The 21,151-nt window shown below is 51.4% G+C and overlaps 1 long non-coding RNA gene across 1 annotated transcript in view; it reads right to left on the bottom strand.

The window, feature by feature from the left end:
• Window positions 1-2,783: 2,783 nt before the first annotated feature.
• LOC119242974 (uncharacterized) overlaps window positions 2,784-21,151 on the bottom strand; it is a 72,862-nt gene continuing 54,494 nt past the window's right edge. The window contains exon 3 of the long non-coding RNA XR_005124589.2: window positions 2,784-3,068. This is a non-coding gene — a long non-coding RNA (uncharacterized LOC119242974). The remainder of the gene's footprint in view (window positions 3,069-21,151) is intronic.

Genomic DNA, 21,151 nt, shown 5'->3' with positions numbered 1-21,151 from the left:
GAGTATGCAAACACCCTAGTGCTGTTTCTTCAGACGGCCCAGGAGCTTTTTATTTCATCCTGTTCTAAGACACTGGAGACTGCGTGGAAGCAGAAACAAGCTCCTTTTTACATCTTTTAGAATATGGCTAGAGGGCTGGTTCAGTTCACCCACAGAGGGACATGGGGTTGGCCTTCCTGTCCTAGAACGACTTTATCAGCAGAGTATGTCAAGCGCCAAGGAAAGAAAATAAATATGCCTGCAGCAGAGAAGAAAGACACTCAAAGACACAGCAACGAGAGCCATCTTCGGACACTGCACTCTCAGAGCAGCGAGGGTAATTGTTTTTCTGAGTCTTACCTTTAAGCAAATTTGCTTTCAAACTACTCACGTGGAGTCATCAGCCTCCCGGGTCTGGAAGTCATCCCCGTCTGGCCACAGAGAAAGAGCTTTTCGGGAACAATGACCCTCTTTGTAGAAAAGTGAAGAAGGCGGATCCTCCAGTGTCACTTCAGTCAATGGCCTTGAAGAGCTCAACGCCAGCAAGAAGCAGAGCGCGGAGAGGTGTGTGCTCTGCTGGGCGGTGCTGAGACCGCCCTGGTTCCGCTCCTGGCGTGGGGCTCAGCGTGGCTCTGCATGTGGCGTCTACCTGGGCACCAAGTGAGCTGGGCGAGCCAGCCTGCAGCCTGTTTCACGCTGTAGTCATGACGGCCCCGGAGCACGTCGGCTCAGGTACAGGCGCTGGACGTCGTCACGCGCCCACTTTCCGGCTGAGAAACCATCAGGATTTCCAAGGCCACACTCATAAGTGAAGGACCCGGCAAGGGCCACTCACTCGAGTGACACACGTTCCCTGCGCGCCCACGGAATCTGGGAAGACGCGGGCCTCTAAGGTGTCCCGGCACAGGAGGGGCAGCCGGACGGGCAGAGGGACGGAGATGCGAGCGTGGCCTCCGGCTCCCAGGGGCCAGGAGACTAGACACAGCACAAAAGCAAAACACGCAGCTGACTCGGGGGGGGGGGGCGGGAGGCGGCCTCTGACTCTTCCAGGCTGTAGGATGAAGGACAAGGCGAAGGTGGGCCCTGGAGCCCCCACCGAACCCCCAGAGCAGCGGCGGCGGCAGTGTCCTGAGAACAGTGATGAAGAGCAACGGGCTTGCCAAGCCCAGCTCGGCTGCTTGTGACAGCGGCTGGGGCGGTGACGCGGGTCCGAGGCCATCTCAAAGGTGACAACAGCGACAGTAGGAGGGTTCGGGTCCAGGGAAAAATATATTTAAAATATAAATTAAAAACCTTCTCCAGGGCAGAGATTCCGACCCCACACCAAGCATTTCTAAGTGGCCGGGCCCTTCTCTGTACCCTGAGGGCCAGGCAGGGCCAGGGCGCCCTGTGACCTTGAGGGGTGGCCATGGTGACCTTGAAGGGTGGACATGGCTCATAAAGGCTTGGCTGGAAAACAGACAAACCCGCCTCTGTTTTGAGGTGACTGGAAGGAAACTGACATTTCTTTCCTTACCGCCCTGCTCCTTTCTCCCTGGCCCGCCTCAGCCTCAGAGCCCTGGCGGTGTTTTCATTAACCCGCACCGGCTCTGGGAGTCGCTGACTTTACAACCATCCTGCAGGAGAAGCCCAGGGCTTGTCTTGTCACCTGACCCGCCTTACTGCACATCATTCCCTCCAGCGCCTCCATTTTCTGTAAAGGGTGACTCGCTTTCCACCCGGCTGAGCAGGTGCCGGCGCGTCCTGACCCAGCCTCTGCGGTCGCCCCGAGCCGCGCCCGCTGCTGTCGTGGGCGCCGCAGTGACCGGGCGGAGCAAATAGCTTTTGCGTCGATGGTGTGGTGCTCTGGGAGCGGGCCTCCGTGACAGTCGTACATTCTTTCCATTTTTAGATTTTTAAGGTACATCCAGGCCACTTTTCAAAATGGCTGCGCCAGTTTTCAGGGCTACCAGCAGCGATAGAAATTACCTTCACTTGGAAGTTTTACTGAGAACACGTGTGTCACATGCGGCTCTAAGAAAGTGCACGCAAGAGATTCTGCTGCCCTGCACCCCGCTGGCCCAGCTTGAACATATTGCAAACTATGGTACAGCCTCATCCAAGATGCTTCCCCGAGTAAAATGCACAGACTTACTCCTATTGCCCCAGTTTTGCTGGTCTCTCGATGAGTGTGTGTGTGTGTGTGTGTGTGTGTGTGTGTGTGGCTCTGCTCACCTTTAGCGCCTGTGCGGATCACAACACACAGAGCCCCTCAGCCCTCCAGGGCCCCCCACAGCCTTTTCAGAAGCCCACCTGCCACCCTCTTTCATTCCGGCTCCTGGGAACCTCTAATTTCCCCACCATTTCTAAAGATTTTGTCATTGCGAGGAAGTTATTTAAATGGAACCCCGCAGTATGCAACCCTTAGGGACTGAATTGTACTCACTCAGCACGATTACCTGGAGTTTATCCAAACGGCTGGACGCTCTCCAGCCTCTCCCACTTGTCTCTGAAGAGTGTCCCGGGATATCAGGCAACACATTGTTTCTAACCATTCATCTCCTGAAGGGCATTTGGGGTCCCCTAGCCCCCACCCAGTGTCTAGTCCCTGGTTTCCTCTGCAGTCCTTTGCGGGTTCCTGCTCCTTGGCTGCCCGTGTTCGAGCCCTCGCTCTGCCCCCTCCACCGCCCGCCCTGTGCTGGTGTCAGCCTGCTCGCCCTGCAGACGTGTGCCCAGCCTCTGTCTCCCCAGCTGCTGGCCTTCTTGCTCCTGACCCCTTGGCCACCCCCAAGCTTACACCTGAAAGCTCTTCATTCTCACCAGGAGGATGAAAGGTAAAGGGTTTGCGACGATCACTCCCTTAGACCTCGGAGAGCTTTTCTTTTACTTTCTCTGACTTGACCAAGCTGTGGCCGTGGCCGGGTCTGCCAAGACACGGACTTCCAGGAGGGTGAGACTGACACGGATGAAAAATGAGTTGTTGAGGATCAAAAATACCTTGAATAGAAAATTACTTTGTTTCCCAGTGTGGACCAAATAAGCTTAATGGTCTTTGAAAACACCAAATAAAGAGGGAAATAATTGCTTCATCTCATTGAGGGTAGTGATCTCTGAAATTGGATAAAATAAAACAGAATCAGCTGGTTTTACCATCGTCCTCCTGTTGAAATTAACAAAAGAATACTGACAAAAGACAAGCCATAACCTGTGAAAGTCAACCTTCATTTGAGACACAAGTTCTCTGTACTCTCACTGATTAATGTTAATATTATTTTAAATAAACTTGAATATATCTGTGAACTACCTACCCTATCCCATTGAATTATGGATCAATTATAGCACGACTAGGAAACCATAAGGATTTACGAATAATTGTACGAATAAATGAAAATGAAGGAGAAAATCTCTGGTAAACATTGCTTTAATGGCTGCAAATATATCTTACCACAAAGAATAAATTTCATTAGAGTGAACTGGGGACAAATAAATTATTTTTGATATTACAATTAAATCGTAAGTCTGTTTGAAAGCAAATCAATTTACTGTGACATTGATAAGGAAAAATTATACTACTTGAGACAGTATCTTTGAAAGTTTAATATCAGCAGCTAATACATTCAGCAAGCATTGAAAATAAAAATTGGAAGAAATAATACACAAATTCTTTATTTTTTTAAGATTTATTTATGCGTACAAGAGCTGGGGTGCAGGCCAGAGGTGTGTGGGGTGAGAGGATTCACCAGAGACAGAGCGGGGAGCAAAACAGGCAGACTGACTGAAATCCACTGCTGAGGGGAGCAGCGGGGAGACAGGAGAGGTCTGCCATGCCACGTGGGTAGCTCCCTGGCCAGGGATTGAACTCGTGCTGCAGTGGCTGAAGATAGCTTCATAGCGCTGAGACTTAACCCCCTGCACCACCAGGGAGGCCCAGGCAAATTCTTTAAAAAGCAAAATTACACCCAAATCTCTCTAGATTAACAAGAAAAATCGGTCAACTGCTCCTACAGGTTTAATATTTTGTTGACTAAGCTCAACTTTTCAGCAACGGCTCAGACTGTATCATGACCCTTTGCTTTAAAGCCTTGTCATCCACACAAGCTTAAAAGCAGTTTCTGGGGTGGAAGCATATCTTCTCTTTATTTTTACAGCCCAAACACATTCACCACAATAATATCTAGCACAATGCTTCAGGCATCGAATAGTTCACTCCTTGTAAAAACTGAAATTAGACTTTGCTTTGTGTTTTGTGAGTTTTATGCCCAGAAAGGCCTCCTGAGTTTAGCTTAAAATAAACCCTTAAAATTTTTAATGAGAACAAATTAGTCTTACAAATGCACATACAGATTGAACATAAAATCAACTGTCTTTGGAGACATCATTTCTACAGACACATAATTAATTATAGCCATGAAATATAATATAAATAATGCACATTCACATTTTTCACATTTTGAAATGAAAGTGCAGACATATTTGATTCATTCTACCTGACAACCCAGAACCGTCCAAATCAAATGGAGGCTTTTTTATTACGAGCAATCAAGTCTCTAATTAGGACTGGCATTTCACCCATCAGCTCCCTATCATTACTGCGGCAGCTCGTGCATTTGACAGCCTAAAAAAAGCTGGTTGGGGAAAATAACAGGATAAAAATGACTACTTTTATAAAAAGAACTTCTGGGGTAGAATTGTGATTAAGCCAAAAAGTTTTTTAAATTATATAAATTTCAAAAGACAAACATACGTGGTTAACTGCAAACAATGACAGTGTGTTTAGAGGAATTGTGCGCCTCCCCCAAGCCAAACACAGGGTCATGGCCAGGGGTCTGCTGTAATCGTCAGTTTACGGCGTAACCGCGACCTTTGCCTCATGTCCTTGGTCAGGCCTCTCTTGTTAACGCTGCCCTGCAACCCCACTCCCCACCAAAGGCTGAATCTCAGTATTTTTGACCCCCAAAATTCGGCACGCTCAACTGAAGTCACCCTGAATTCTTCCATCAAGAAGCAGAGTTACCTTCTCCCTCCACCACTACAGCAGGTCCTCAAACAGCATCATTTTGCTCCAGGCTGCGGGGTGTAGCATTGATGAGAAAACGTGAGGGCCGGTCCCGGGCACTGTCAGTGTGGAGGTGGCTTCACCCCGTGCCTGGAAGATTCTCCGGGACCTGGTTCCCCCAACGTGGGAGACACACGGGCCTGGGCTCAGCCGCCCAGTGGGAGTGAGTGCAGGTGTGTGTGGTGCATGCGTCTCCTCGGGGTGGAAGCCTTGTTTGCACCCTAATCTCCCCAAGAGGAAAAGCTCCATCGCCCCGGACACGGAGCAGGAGCAGTCAGGTTGGAAATGGAGCATGAATGAACACAGAGGACCATTTCCTATTAGCTGTGTTTGCGGTCTTCATTTAGAAGTCTGGTGACTTTTTTTTTTAAGATTTATTTATTTATGCATACAAGAGCTGGGGTACAGGCCAGAGGGGTGTGTGTGTGAGAGGATTCACCAGAGACAAAGCGGGGAGCAGAACAGGCAGACTGATGAAATCCACTGCTGAGGGAGCAGCAGGTGCGACAGGAGAGGTCTGCGTGCCATATGGGTCAGCTCCCTGGCCCAATTGCCCCGCAAGGCGCTCTCAGTCTCCCACAGGCCTCCCCAGGCGCCCAGACACCTGCGCAGAAACTCTCAGGGTGTCGTCAAAGCAGAGGCCGGCAACGGTGACCGGTGTCACCCGACCTAGCAGGAACAGCCAGCCTCCCCACCTCACCTCCACCCCAGCCCCTGGCCGGAGTCCTGTGCCGAGGCCCCAGATGGCTGCAGCCCTGTCTGCAGAGGAGCCCGGCTAACCCTCTGCCACTTCCTAGCGGCGGCCAAGCCCGGCTTGCTTCCCCGGCTGCCCATGAGTGAGCTGAACCCTGGTCAAAGCTGAACCCTGCTTTTCCTGAGGGAGACACTTCAAGGGCCCATCCTGAGCGCCCCTGAACCCTGTTCCAGCTCAACGGCCGCAGCCCTCGTGGCCGCAAACTTGTTCACTCGGATTTAATTAGCGCCGGAGAAACACTCGAAGCAGAGAGGAGCTGGCCTGCCCTGCAGGACAAGGCCCCACGGCGGGCACAGACCCCAGGACACTGTACGCGCCGGAGTAGAGGCCTCTAACCCCAGAGGTTCTGTCTGAGAGGGTCTGACTTTGAGGGGCAGACAAGTGGGGTCCCACGTCTTCTATCTACTCTTTTGACCTTCAAAAAATCACCTGAGAGGCTGCTCCCCAGCAGAGAGGACCCCACACCCCCGTTCTTGTTTTCCTTCCAAGCCAGAGTTCTCTAGCCCTCGCCCCTCCAAGCTGAATGAGGTGTTTGCTGCATCCCAGAGAGGAATCTGCACTTTGGAACATTCTCTTCACATGTCAGTGTTTGGAAATGCGAAGAGCACACATTTAGGAAAATCAAGTAGCTTGAAAGGAGACCAACCTTCCCGCAAGGTCAGCGCTGCGGCGCCACACGGCCGTTTGTGTGATGGGCGCGAGAGGGCGAGGAGCTTCACGGTCATTTTGGAACTCGCGGCCGGTCTTTCTCATCTGCCGGCGGGGAGCCCGGCTGCTCTTTCCAGATGTCCAGAGGTGTCTGCGTGCGGCGAGGGGGCATCTGTGGAGAAGGCATTGTAATGCGAGCAGAGAGCCGAGCCCGGCAGCGCGCCCAAGGGCTGCTACTCGGGCCAGGCCAGCTCCGATGTCTGCAACAGCGAGGGTAATGATGATGATCCCGGCGCTCGGTGATGGGGCTTTTAACCTTGCTGCCCAAATGCCCAAATTTCCTTTTGATGAGGCTGCAAGGGAGTAGTAGCCTGTTTCCTGTAGTCACAATGAAAGCCTTGGGCCAAATGCTGGAGTTGAGCTCTTGGGGGACTGGGGAGGAAGCCGGAATGTGCCCGTGTGCCCTTGTCAGCTTCAGTTCTTTAGATGCTTTCATTGCCTGGAGCACTTGTCCTTGGGCCACAGTAAGTCTGCTCCAGAGCCCCCAGGTGAGACGTGTGTGTCCCCAGCGCGCTGGATTCCCCCATGGTGCAGCACCACAGGGGTGCAGCGATGTCTTTCTGGAGTGCAACGTGTCAGGTTGGCATTGTCTTCAGCGTTTTTCAAATTACTGAGTTTGACAAGGTGAATCTCCCCCATTGCGGGGACAAACATGGGCTCCACTCTGGGTAGTCGGGAGTTGATGAATCAACCTAGAGGAAGGCAGGATCTTTATGCTAATGAAATTTGACACTAAGTTTCCAGACTGATTTCTGCAAATCTGGAGTCTGTCCACAGCAGTAAGACCTCCCGGCAGGTTGGCGGTTTGTTTCATCTGGGAAGTGGATCTCTCGTCTCATGTTCTGTCTCAACACTGAGAATCCCAGAAGCACTACTGTCGCCGGGTGCCCGTGACTGACTGCCCGTGAGTCATCCTGGGCCACACGCAAGTCGCTGAATCTCCCCAAGATCCAACTCGCCTTCTGCAAAATGGGGTGGCGGCATTTGTCACGGCTCACAAGGGCAGTGAGGGTCTCTGAACAAATCTCTATGAACTTAAATTTCTGTGGTCCTTAAAACGAGACATATTTGAGTAAATATCAAACTGCACAGCTTATGAGAAGTAGTCGCTTAGAAAAGTGTGAATGTGAAAGAAATAGGATTCTTCAGTCTTTTGTCTGGTTAGCCATAGGACCGGATGATGGGCTATTAGTACATGACACTTTTCTGGAGAGGTCAAGTGTTAAAAATGAATTTTTGTTCCTGACAAATGTGTTCCCATTACGCACATTTCACCCTTGATCTGCTTTTTAATGTGAACTTTTTTTTTTAGAAATGCTCCTATAAGTTGTTGTCAACACTGGGGACCCCCAGATATCTATCTACAAGCTTGAGCTGTCCATTGAACTTTAGACTTATAAAAAGACACACCACACACACCCCTCTGTGTTTATTCCTCTAGTGCTTTTGTTTCTCAGACCAACTGGCCCGTCTCAGGACAGAATTCTGAAACTCCAGCTGGGGAATTCCTTCTTCTTCGCCCTCTCTACCTACTCAGTCACTGTCCTCCAACCTGACCTCATCAATATCAGGGCTCTCCAGATTCTTTCTCTCCTTTTCCCGTCCTGCTAGCACTGCTCTCGTCTATATTCACATAACATCTCACGTGGCTGGCTAAAGCAGCCCAATAAAAAGGTCTTCTTGGCTGCCATCGTGTGCTCAAACTGGAGTCAAAAACATTCTAGAATTATCTGTCTACACCCAAATCCAAGGTCATTATTCTGATGAATGCCCTTGCTCTTCATTGTCCAAAGCAATGTTTCTCTAGAGAGATGGCACCTGATTGTGTGGAAGTTTGTGTGTGGCTGTTCGGCTGTCATAACGCTGGGGGCAGAAAGCAATGGCATTTAGTCATGAAGTCAAAGCCAGATGTTTGGCAACGGGCGGGATGTTTTCCCATAAACCCAAAGTACTTGCACAGTTGTAATGTGCACTGATTCTCGCAGCAATGCCTCTACCTTGCACCTTGTTTTATTCTGAAAGGTAGCAAATGTTATTTAACATCTTAGAAAAATCACATCAAGGCAAAGTTTGGGGGCATTTGAGTCATCAACGTGCCCCCTCTGCCGTCCACAGCTGGCACACCACACCCACCGCCCTCTGCGGCGAAGCATCTGCTCTCTCGTCATGTTTCCTCATGAGGTTACGGTACAGAAATTGCATACTTATGTTCCTATTATTTGCTTGATAATTTTTCTTTTACGTTTGCTTCTTATTAAGTAAAAGCACCATGTTGATTTTTCACACTGATGTTGCAGACAGGCCCTGGGAGGACAGGTTTCAGGACAGCGAAAGGAGCATTAACTGAAGATGTAATTTCAGTGGTGGGATGTGTCAGGGGAAGAGAACCTCTGTCTTACAGCATGAACCCAAACCACTCAAGCAGGTGCAGTCGGCCCTCCACAGCCAGCCACGCCGGTTTCTCCAGATCCGTCTCTTGCACAGCCAGAGCATCCACCTCGTTGGCTGCTGGGCTTCAGTAATGCTGATGGCTGACATCTCCCAGACACAACATGACTCCTCGTTATGCGTCTTCATTTAAGCTTTCGGTCCCTATAGGCCTTTTCTGCTTGATTTTACTTGACCGTCTCCCACCCCAGGATGTGACCTCACTGGGGCCCCGGGGCCTGAGGAGCTGAGCACGCCCCAGCGGGTGCATTGGCTGTCAGGATTCCCCCACCCCCGTGTTGCACCCACTGGTGCCGTGTCTGTGCTCCTCACCTGGGCCTCGCAGGTGCAGGTGTGCGGATGTGCGCACAGATGAGTGAGTAAATAAGTCAAGGGAAGTGAACTGCTAGTTGGGAAAACGTAGTGACAATAAAGAGCCTCTTGGGTAATCAAGTGATAGACACAGTGGTCTCCTGAGGCACGTTCCAGCTGACAAAACCCATCCCTGAAGCTCAGCAAGGAACGTGGTATCCAGATGATGCACTGTGTGGAGTATGAAGAAATCAAATAAAACACAAACCAAACCAAAATAAACCTTCGAAAACTGACTGTGGATTGAGGTTGTCAAAGGGGGCGCATGGGGTCTGGGGAGGATAAACCATGGATTTTGGTGGAGGACTCTGGGTCCCGACGGTGGTGGTGTGGGGTGACGTACATCTGAAGAGGTGTAAGCCTGCACCCCCCGATGAGCAGTAACAGAGGGTGATTCCTCTCACATACATTCAAGGCTTGGCGTGAAGTGAGAGCCAATAAGTGGGCACACACGATGCTCAGAGTCAATCAGCTCAAACAATTAATGAAAAGCCACTGGTCGACCTTGCTGCCAGCTGACTGTCATCAGCTTGTTCACAACAGCTCTAGGAAGCCAAACTTGAATAGGGTCAGTTACCTAAGAAGTCACCCACAAACAAAACAATCCTTGATTCTAAGAAGCCATGCGCGGATCTGGAGACAGCCACACCAGGAAAACACCCAAGAATCTATTTCCCCCAATATTGGGGGTTTTCCCCCCACGAGCTTCATATGAGAAAAATCTACTTGAGTATTTTATTGAGAATCGTAGATCTGACCATACCACTCAGCAGCAAAATCCTCTCATTTCGAGGCAGTATTTCATCTTGGCATAGTGCAGGTGTCCCCCAGAGCCGCTCGTGGTTTTCCTGAAACTGCGGCAGATTGTGTATCACGCGCCAACTCCTTTCACAGAATGTAAAGACACACGGAGCCAGGGACACCCATGACATTTGGTGTCGTTTCGGTCAAGTCAGCAAGATTGACTTATAAAATTAATTTCCTATAAAACACAAAAATGAAACAGAGGGGAAAAGATTTGGTCCAGGACATGAAGAAAAAGTCAAATATTATCAACTTCTACTCTCTTAATGAACAATATTCCTTTAAGAATGCAAGAAACATTCAGAAGTTTTATTGACATAAGCAGTCATCAAAAATAACTGTAATATGTGGCCATAGAAAAGCCATTTTCTAATTTGAAGCAAGTTTGAAAATGAAAATCAAACAGTCCAGAATTAACACACACACAGAGGAAACAATAAAACCCAATCATGCTGTCAGTCTTCAGAAATTCTATGCAGGAACAGCAAAATTATAGATCTTTAAACATTCCAGATAAGGAAGAACTATGGTGTTTTTAAGTCATTTCTCTACGAAGCTCTCATCAGATTGACGTGGGTAATGTGTTTGCGAGGTAGACGCTGCTAGAAAGATAGAGGGATGGGGGACAGCCAGAGAAAACTCCACCATCCTCAAAGTAATCAACGCGCAGGATAAGTCACGTGTGTCGTGGCTGCCGCAGGGGATGGATGAAGAAAGCCGGGAATTTTCTCTAAGGTTCCTGGTGCTATGGACTCAATCACGGCCCCCCTTGATTCAGATGTCGAAGTCCTGACCCCCAGTATCTCAGAATGCGGCTATCTTTAAAGAGAAAGTTAAAATGAGGTCGTTAGTGTGGCCTCTCGTCCTACAGGCCTGGCGTGAGCTCAGACCAAGGGCAGGTCAGCACAGCCGGCGGGGTCAGTCATCCGAAACCCAGAGAGGGCCTCGGGAGAAGCTGACCCTGTGCACGAGCCCACCTGGGGCTTCCTGCCTCCAGGAGGGCGCCCCTCGCTGTGTAAGCCGCCCAGGCGCGGTGCTCGTCGTGACACCCCTGGTTTGGCCAAAGGTCAACCGGATGAGAGGTCAGCCAAATTCATGATGCAAGGGCTGCGGACCCCCCCGGTTCTCAGAAATGGCCAAAGGTCAAGGTGGAGGTTTTGCTCGAATCAGACAGAATGTCTAGAAATAATTGAATTTCTTTTTATTGTTAAATGATGTCCTATTGCCACAACTGGTATAATGCTCAGATTTTATTATACGTCCAGCTGCATGAGTTGGCCTGACGTGCACCAGATCCCCTCTGACGATGCCGCAGCATCGTTTAACCCGCACGTTAAAGTCTGGCATTTTAAAGAAGGCCTGGATATTTTACATGCACATCCTTCCGGTCATTCGCACTCATCCCAGAGTCTCTCTGCTTTCTGAAATCTACTCTATAATGGAAAAAAAATCTGCAGATCCTTGCGCAATCCAGGGATAACAGGTACCAGCATCCGGGAGAGGAAAGGAGCCTCACCCAGAGGAAATACTGACAGCTACCGCCAATTAAAGACACTTAGTCTACGCTCTTAATATTTAGAACACCCCAAAATGTGTACCCCATTAGAGTCAGCATCAAACTACAGTTGAAATGATATTATTTTTGATACAAATGGTTACATAAAAAATTTATTAGTAGTGTTTATTTCGTTTGTTTCTTTTTAATTTCACGTGCCACCAGAAGAGCTACTGGGACAGTCCGCGCTGTACTTCTGTTGGGTGGTGATCGTCTAGAGAACTGGGCCAGAGAGTGACTCAGAGGAAGGGAAAAGAAAGGAGCTGTTTCTGGAGCATGAAGCTTTTCCTTGAAGCTCGACAAGAAACTGGAGTTTGAAAGGAAAAGAAAAAGGGAACTGACAGAGTGAGAGCAGCGAGCCTGCCCAAGAACAGAGGCCAGGGTGCTGGGACTGAGTAGGGACCTGGCAGAGGAGCCCAGGGTCGACCAGCCCATGCTCTCAGCCAAAGGCCTCTGAGGACCTCGGAAGCGCTGGCCCAGCGGACTTGATCCTAGAGCTCAAGGAATCTCGCTCAGAGTTGGGGATCGGGGCAGCCAGATTAGCACAGTTGGTGGAGCCCGGCTCAAGTTTCATGATTGAAATGCGTTTAGGCTTTCAAAGCAGTAAATGCACAGCCCATCTATTTCCAGAGCAGAAACTAAAGCATCACCAGCTCTGCCTCTGCGTCACGATGTCAGACGAATTCCAATTTTTCAGAATGTGGGCAAACTCTCAGGTTATGGCCGCCAGGCTGCAGACACCGCCGTGGCCTCCGTGGTCAACGTGGCGAGATGGGAGCTGCCTTGTCCTCCTGAGGACGAGCTTGGAGGCTGGGAAACGGCCTTCAATCCACCACCTCCTTGCAAGTCCCTGGAGCCACTGCTTTTGAGGTTTGCCTTGTCAATCAGGAAATCTTTTCTTGTGCCCCTGTTACAGCGGAGTTTCATGGGGGAAGCAGGCAGACCAGAGAGAGGAGGGAAGCTCTTGTTGACGCCGGCGCGCCCAGGGAAGATCTCTCTCCAAAGCCTGAGCCCCGAGCAACTCGGTTACAGAGCATTTATTGACTAGAGCGAGGGTACAGCCAGCTGGGAATGCATGAATCAGGGCCCTGTAGTCTTGAGGGCGCTTATCAGTTGTTCCCTGAAATTCCAGTCTGCGGGCTTCGCCCTGACTTCAGCTCATCAGCAGGTCAGCCTGACATTTTCCACGCCACCCCCATGGAGGCTGCAGTGGTGAGGCGCCATCTGTAATGTCAGGGAGGAGGCCTGGACAATGTGCGCTAAACACTAGAAGCCCGTGACCCGGACCAGCTACCCCATTTGCAAAGTGACAGCGTGTGGCCCCTTGCTCAGAATTGGAGGCGCTCCTGGGCCTGAGTGCAGAAGGGCCCGTGCACCTGCACAGGTAGCGGCCCACCTGGGACGCTGAGTCGGCTCTGTACTGGCCGAGAGGCCTGGGAGGGCCCGTGATCTCTGACCTCTGCGCATCCCCCGCCTCCCCCCCACCCCGGTGAAGACAGGGCAAAGGAGACTTAATCCAAGGTGAAAGGTGTCAGCAAGGCCAGAGACTTTAATCCTCTCGTATTTAGAACATTCTGCCCCAAAGGCTGCCTAGAGTATTTAGGAACATGTCTTTCCACCCTAATCCACTTCTACCTCCCCACGTAACTCGCCCTCTGAATGACAGGACCCGGGCTGGGTCCTGCCCATACACTGACCTCCAGAGTTTGAGCGAGGCCTCCACGGCCTCAAAGGACAACCCGGCCCCGCTACGGGGCAGCGGTGTACACGGTGACGTTTTCACAGTCGAGGGGTCGTTGCTGTGCGACTACCGCAGAGAAATACACGAGCAGCGAGGGCCCCGTCGGGGGGTCATTTTGTAAACGTCCTGCTTTCCTCCGGCCCACGCAGCCTCTGGCTAAAGCCCGCATTTGTAGCTGAGCCTGCGGCCTAGATATGGGCCAGAATCCCGATGCTGCTTTCCTGGACGGCGAGGAGACCCCCGCGCTGGAGGCTCTTTGGGGACCGATGCCCTCAGCGGAGAGGAGCTCAGCGCTCAGGCCTGCCCTGAAGCCTCAGGGGCTACTAGGCAACCGCCCCCCAATACCCAGGGGCCCAGGCTATCCCCAACCATCCCCCACTGACACTCCCCCTGCCTCCCTTAGCTCCACTGGCTCAGAAGAAAACCGCAGTGCACGGGGGGAGGCCCCTGCTCCTCCTGTCCCTCCCTCAGCCCTAAGGTCAGGGCGAGGCCTCAGTGACCTCCAGGCCTCCTCTCACCCACTGGCCCCATCTAAGCAGACCCACCACTGCTCCCCTCAGGGACCCCACCTCTCACCCCCTCTACCGGCACAGCGTGACCAACAGCCTTCGTGTGACGACACTGTGGTCCCCCACCTGGCACCTGCCCTGGGATCAGCTGCCGGCCTCACCCACACCTGCCTCCTGGCCGCAGCCCCTCCCTCTCGCGTGCTCCGCTTCAGCAGCTGCTTTTCACATCTTTTTTTTTTTTTTTTCATCATTCTTCCTTTTGTACAACGTTTGCTTTCTCCCCGCAGGTGTATCCCCTGTAAAATTCCCACGACAAACTCACCCGTGCACAGTCCCTTGTGTCCGTCCCGCCCCTGTTTTGATCCCTCTCTCTCCCCGTCCCCTGCAGAGTGTCTCTGATGGAGAGTTGCCTGTTAACTTTGTTTTTCAATTTATTATAATTTTTCCCCTACATTCCTCTTATAAGTGAAACCATCTGATAGTTTTCTTTTTCTTTCTGGCTTATTTCACTGAGCATGAGCCCTTCCAGCTCCATCCATGTTGCTGCGAATGGCATGAGTTTATTTTTTGATGGCTGACTAATATTCCATTTTGTATATATACTGCAGCTTCTTGATCAGTCATCTATTTGGGGGCATTTGGGTTGTTTCCATAGCTTAGCTATTGTAAATAGTGCTGCAATAAACAAAAACGGCGCTTCCAGATGACCCAGCAATTCTACTCCTAGGAATCTGCCCAAAGGACACAAAAACATTCATTCGAAAGGATTCCTGCTTTTCACTTCTTATGGCGCCTCTCTGCTGCGGTCCCGCCCACGAGCAGGGTCTCACCTCCAAGCTCCGGGGCCGCCTGCCCACCCTCGATCGGAGTCCACGCCAGCCCCGGCATCTCTCCCTGCAGGGCCTGGCCCCATCCATGGGGGCGGCCGAAGACTCCGAGCTCTCTCCCCAGCCTGCGCCATCGAACAGTGCAGACACTCAACTTCTAAAAACCTGTTTAAGGGATGAAAATTAGAAACCATGTTTTTAACTAAACACAAAAATCCCCACTTGTGCCCTTAAAAAAACACTCTCAATTTGCTTTGACTGTATCAGGTCGTGCAAACTGCTTCCTTCCTTCCCACTTCTCCCTGACTGCCCTTCCCTCGTGCTGTGAAGTGTGGCTGACAAATAAATCCGTGCACATTGAGGTTACACACATGCCTTTTTTAAAAAACGTGCATGCACATGCATTGGGAAATGATGATCACAATCAAGCTAATCAGCACCTCCAACACTGCAAGTATTTTCTTTTTGTGGTGAGAACATTCACCCAAGACTCCCTCTCAGCAAATTGCAAGGGTGCAGCATACACAGCACAACACACTGTGGACTGCAGTCACCGGGTGCGCGCTCGAGCCCCAGAGCACGTTCACCTTGCGACTGAAAGTTTATCATTTGGCCAGTTCCCCTTCCCCGCCCGCAGCCCTGGCAGCCGCTTTCTCCCTGGTTCCATGGGTTCAACGTTTACAGATTCTACGTGTGAGATGCCGCAGCTCCTCTTCTGTGGCTGACTTAGTTCACGTAGCACAGTCCCCTCCAGGTTCATCTCGTATGTGTGTGTGTGTGTCGTTCTTCTATTGCACATAAATATAAATATACCAATAAATGCCTCCTTTATCCATCCATCTGCAGACACGCACGTGCAGCTGCTCTCTATCTTGGCTGTGGGGGCGATGCCGTGGGAGCGTGGGGATATGGAATGAGACCCTGATCTCACTTCCACAGCAAATATCCCCAGGGGAGGGGCCGCAGGACCGCAAGACAGTTCTTTTTTTTTAAGATTTATTTTTATTTATTGTTGTGTAGAACTGGGGTGCAGGCCAGCAGTGCAAGGATTCAACAGAGACTAAACAGAGCAGGGAGCAGACTAGGAAGATCCACTGAAATCCACCGCTGAGGGGAGCAGCGGGGAGACAGGAGAGGTCTGCTGTGCCATGTGGGTCAGCTCCCTGGCCAGGAATCGAACTCATGCCGCGGTGGCTGGTGATAGCTTGATAGCCTCGAGACTTGATAGTCTGTGCCCCCAGGGAGGCCTGGCAGTTCTCTTCTCAATTTAGGAGCCTCCACTCTGTTTTCCATCGTGGCTGCACCAAGGTACGTTCCCACAAACAGTGCCCAAGTGATGTCTCTACTTGATATCACTTGATTTTTTTTTTGTTTTTTTGTTTTTTTGATAAAATCCATTTTAGTGAGTGTAAGCGATTCTCATGATTAGGAAGTAGTATTTTTAATTGAAAGGAAAATTTCGATGGCTGGCAGCAAGCACATTTTGAGGCTCCTTATTTGGTTTCAAGCCCAATTTTGGATAGCTGCCTCGTATTAAACTTTCTGCTAGACACAATCAAGACACCGCAAAAGGAGATAATAGAAGGGCAATTTCATGGCAGCAGCAAGTTCAGGGCCTGTGGGAACTGTTCAATCTTCCAGCTCAAATGAGCAAAAAAAGCTCCGCTTTACCAGGGGGCAATTATACAGCGGATTTCCAGTCATTGTCCTGTCCGCCGCCACTTTGGATACCCACGCATAAAAACACCTTCCAGTTACAAGGAGGAAAGTAACAAAAGGTTTCGTGTAAAGGGCAGTCACCCTTCTAAGTTTTCCCCCGAATAAACGCAGCCCTTCGATTTCTTCCATCTCCTCCTCTGGGGGGTCAGAGTGAAAGGCAGAGCAGTGATCAAATAATGCTGATTCTCCTTAGACGTTCTCTGTCGCTCCTCGGCTCATGGCGGGGTGTGCTCTGGAGATGACAGTGATAACGAAAGGGGGAGGTTAGAAGAAAAGAAAGCCAGCGCGACTCTCTGAAGGGGTGACATGAAAGCAAACGCAGTTGAGATGGCAAAATTGCTCAGAATCTAAAAATACTACTCAGGAAATTTAAAAAACGGTGAGGATTATGCACTCATAAATGTTAGTCGAGTGAATCCGCCTTTGAGAGCCATTTTCAAAACCTCTCCAAGTTCTCCTTAAATGGGTCTTCAGTGCTCTGTTCTGGACGCAAGGAGCCCTTTACAAATTCAGGTTCCAAAAAATCAGCCTCTAGAAAATTAAGAATCGATTGAAGAAATAAATTTAAGCATCTTTTGGAAAATGTACAGACTCCAGCTTGAGAACAAGGGAAACCAAACGACAGACATACGTCGCCCCAGGGAGAACCGCCGAGAAGGGGAGGATTTGGTGCCAGCCCGTGATACATCCCCTGCTGCTGAGGGGCCCAGACGTGGGGTCTCCACCAGGTGGGGGGCAGGCCTGGCCCAGGGCTCACCTGAGGAGCAAACAGTTCTAGGAAAAAGATTCCAGTGGCCAGAGTCTTAGCATTTTAAAGAAAGAATACCCTCAAGACACAAGCTAAGAAAAAAAACAGAGCTGAATCTTTTCTAACCCTGTAAAACACAAGCTTCTGATTGAGAATAAAATAGATGGAACTTATCGCTGCGGATTCACGCGGCGCCTGCGTCAGTGGGTGGCTTTATTTCTCCAGCACTTATTCTAAATATCATTGTATTTTTACCGATACCAACATCTCCAAAATTTTATTTTGGTCACTGTCTTTGGGTAAATGTTTATGCTGGGATCAATGATCATGCTGTATAAAGCAGGAAATCCCTTCGTTTGTTTGAAACTGGTCTTTCTCGCTAGCAAGGAAACCCTTGTTACGAGGGTGGGGTGCCCTTCAGTCTGCAGCAGATGGGTGCATGGGGCAAAGCGGGGGCCCCTGTCCTATCAGTAGGTGAGAGCATATGTGTGGACAGGTGTGTGCACACCTGTGTGCCCGTGCTCGCGTGTCTACGTGAGTGCAAATGCAGGTTTCCACGCTCAGCTTACACAGACTCCCCTTCCCAGTTCCAGGGTGAACCCCTGCTTCTGGTCATTTCCTTCTCCCTCACCAGCTCCCAGCTTCCTGGCCAGTCCACAGTGGCTGGCGATGGTGACCAAGCCCGCGGCAACCCCCTCCCCGGCTCCCGTAGGCCCACCTGCTCACAGGGCTAAAAGGGTCAGCCGCGTGGAGGGGAGAGGCCGCCAAGGGCTCTGGAGGGGTCGGTCAGCCCGTTAAGCCCCGTTGAAAGGGAGGCCTACCATGCGGATGCCGTCAGTTCAAACCCCTTTCCCAAAATAATCTGGCGAAGCAGAAATGCATGCAAATCAGCCCCTTGCACAGCTCCCTATTAGACAGCGCCCGCCCACCCCCGAGGGCTGCTATTTCAGGGCCCGGAGGCGGAGGGAGGCCTGGAGGGTTGCATAATGCTCACCGTGGAGATGTGCACAGTTCCTGAAGGTTCCAGCTCCCACCTAGACGATCGTTTCCTACATGGGCCAGGAGAGAGCTGCGAAGTGGCCCCACAAGAGGCGATAAGACGAGGTCTCGGGGGAAAGGGAGCAGCTTTCGCTGGCTGCCCGCCTTGTGCTTTCTTCAAAGTCACAATTTAGGAAACTCCACCCTGGATGTGGCAGCAGCTCGGAAGGGGACCGGATGGTGACCTGCCTCTCTGTGTCAGGGCTCCCCGTCACCCCGCCCCACCCCCAGCCAGACATAAACTCCACCATAAGGACACAGGACCTGCTCGGCTGCCCAAGGACACACAGATGCCCCACAGCTGCTGTCAGCATCTCTAACTCCCTCAGCGCCTGTGGCCTTGACCCGAGTTCCCCGCAGGGGCTGCTCGCCAGCCCCTGCGCTTCTGCCTCAAGCATTTAACACGTTAGACGGTGACGATTCCGTGAGCAGATGCTGCCGGAGCTGCCGCCCGACACGCTCGGGTGGCAAAACCTGACTCCAGCTCACAAAAACCTCCAGATGCTGATGGACTTATTGACGGGAAACAGGTCGTCAAATTTATAAAGGGAAAGGGAAAGCCACTCTTGGCCCCCAGTGGCCAGAAATGTGACACCCCCTTGCAAACTTCAGCAGTCGTGTTGCAGAGCCAACCAGGGACCGGGCAGCGTGTGCGCTCACCCTTTTTAAGCACAAGGGACCCTGCGGTGACCAAGACAGAAAGAGCCTTCGCAGATCCTGTGTTTGGAAGTCGATGGCAACAAGAGAGGCGGGAGAAAAGCCACCGGTCCTCAGGCGTGGGTGGCAGCTAGAGAGACGCCGCCGCACCTGGGCAGGACCAGAGGACGGTGAGGGCAGGCGGGCGCTCAGGGGACGCCCGCTGGGAGGTGGCCCTGGTGCCAGGTCTGCAGCATGAGCACGGATCTGGCGGGGACCCCGGGGGCTCGGAGCAGCTGGGGGGGGTGGGCGGTGAGGGCAGGAGGGGTGAGAGGAAGCCGGGGGCCTGGCCAGCACCTGCGCTGAAGGCCTGGGAGCACCGCGCCTGCCCACGAGTGGGTAGACACAGTCCCAGCGTGGGTCCCTGTGAGTCCTGGCAAGGAATGCAGATTTGCTCCCGAGCATAACGAGAAGCTGTAGAGCAGGGAGGGATGAAAAACCCGATGTTCATTTCAAACAGATCAACAGTGCGGGTGACTGGGCAAGAGTGGGAAGGAGACAGGTAAGAGCTCAGGTGTGGTCGGCAGACGTGAGCCCGTGAGCACAGTGGGGTGAGGGGGCGGGGATGGAAATCCAGTTTGCTCCAGTCACAGAAGGCTCAGCAACGTGGGACCTTTTTTCAAGGGCTTTCAGACTCTTCAACACCGGGGGCATGAGGTTGGGGAGAGGCACTGCTGAGGCCTCTCTGGGAAGTTCTGTAGCTCTTGTTCTCCAAACCCTCCAGCAGAATGTGGGTGAGGCCTTGACATTCCGAGAGCCCCTGAGGGGCTGTGGCTGAGCTGTGAGTCCCGAGGGCACTGGGTGTGAGAGCGTCTGGCCGTGTCCACTCTGGGGAGAAGCCCACACGCGAGGCCACATGTGTGTGAGGCATCTGGGACCTGCGTGGCCACTCGAGGGCAGCTTCCCAGGCTGCTGGGGACATCCCTCAGTTGAAGGTGCTTGGCCAGCAGCTCACGTGCCTGGTCTTGGAGGTCCAGCACCTTCGTGCTGGGGCACCAGTAGAGTCTCTGGGACACCCCAGAGCCGTGGCCCAAGGGAGCTTCTCCTGCCGGACAGCCATGCTGAGGGGCACATCTGCCATGTCCTGGGGATGAGGGGGCGTCTCCAAGGTCACTCCCCAGGTTGTAGGGGCTGCGTGCCCCGGTCCTGGCCGCTTCACCTCATAGTAACACCCACAGAATTGACGCTCTTACTGATCTCTCAGCTTCCTCTGGGAACCCTCCTCTGACCCCTAAATCCAAGTCTAGGCCAGATGCCTTTTCTACACCCCATGGACCGCAGGGTGTGGACAGGTGTGGACAGTGCCCGTCTACCGGCCAAGCTGCTCACGCCGAAGGGGCAGCCTCCAGCCAAGGGCAGCCACTGTGCATCCTGCACGGTGTTACTCAGGACGTCTGTGAGCATCCACCCTACACCCGGCGACAGGCAAGATGGTTGGGAAGGGCGCCGTTCATTGGAGCCCACAAAACAACAACTCGGCATCCACCCACCGACAACAATGCATCTGTGGCGCTGTGGGATGCAGTGCCATAGTCGGGGTGAGTTGTTATCTTCACATAAAGGAATCAATTCATCAAGAAGAGGAGTCACTCTTAAATGTATGCACCCAACACCAGGGCACCTAATATATTAAGCAACTATGAACAGATTTGAGGGAGGAAAAAGACAATAACACAGTATTATGAGGCTTTATGTCCACTTTCAGCAACGGGTAGATCATCCAGACAGAAAGTCAATAAGGAAATACTGTGCTCGCACTATCCTTTAGACCAAATGGCCCTAACAGACACGCATGGAGCATTTCATTCAACAGAAGCAAAATGCACATTCTTCTTGACTACACACAGGACAGTCTCCCGCACAGAGTGTGTATTAGGTCACAAAACAAGTCTTAGCAAATTTAAGAAATGTGAAATCACACCCAGTGTCTTTTCCTAACACAATGGACATGAGACGAGAAAACAAACAGCAGGAAAACTGGAAAATTAACAAACTTAACAGAAGGAGGAAAAGAAGGAAGGAGAGAGGGACATGGGGGAGAGAGGAAGGAAGGAAGAATTTTTCATGGATGAAATTTCTAAAAGTCAACAGTGTCTTTCTGAACAACCAGTGAATTAAAGAAGAAATCAAAAGGGAACTTAAAATCAAAAATGCAAACATATCAAAACTAATGGTGTTCCTCAAAAGCACTCTAAGAAGGATAAATACATACACTAAGAAAAACAAAATCCCAAAACAA

The sequence above is a fragment of the Talpa occidentalis genome, unplaced genomic scaffold (assembly GCF_014898055.3).
Source record: "Talpa occidentalis isolate TD23 unplaced genomic scaffold, MPIMG_talOcc4v2.1 talOcc4.13, whole genome shotgun sequence".
Lineage (NCBI taxonomy): Eukaryota > Metazoa > Chordata > Mammalia > Eulipotyphla > Talpidae > Talpa > Talpa occidentalis.
The sequence above is the reverse complement of the archived record's forward strand: the minus strand, read 5'-3'. Positions and strand labels throughout refer to the sequence as shown.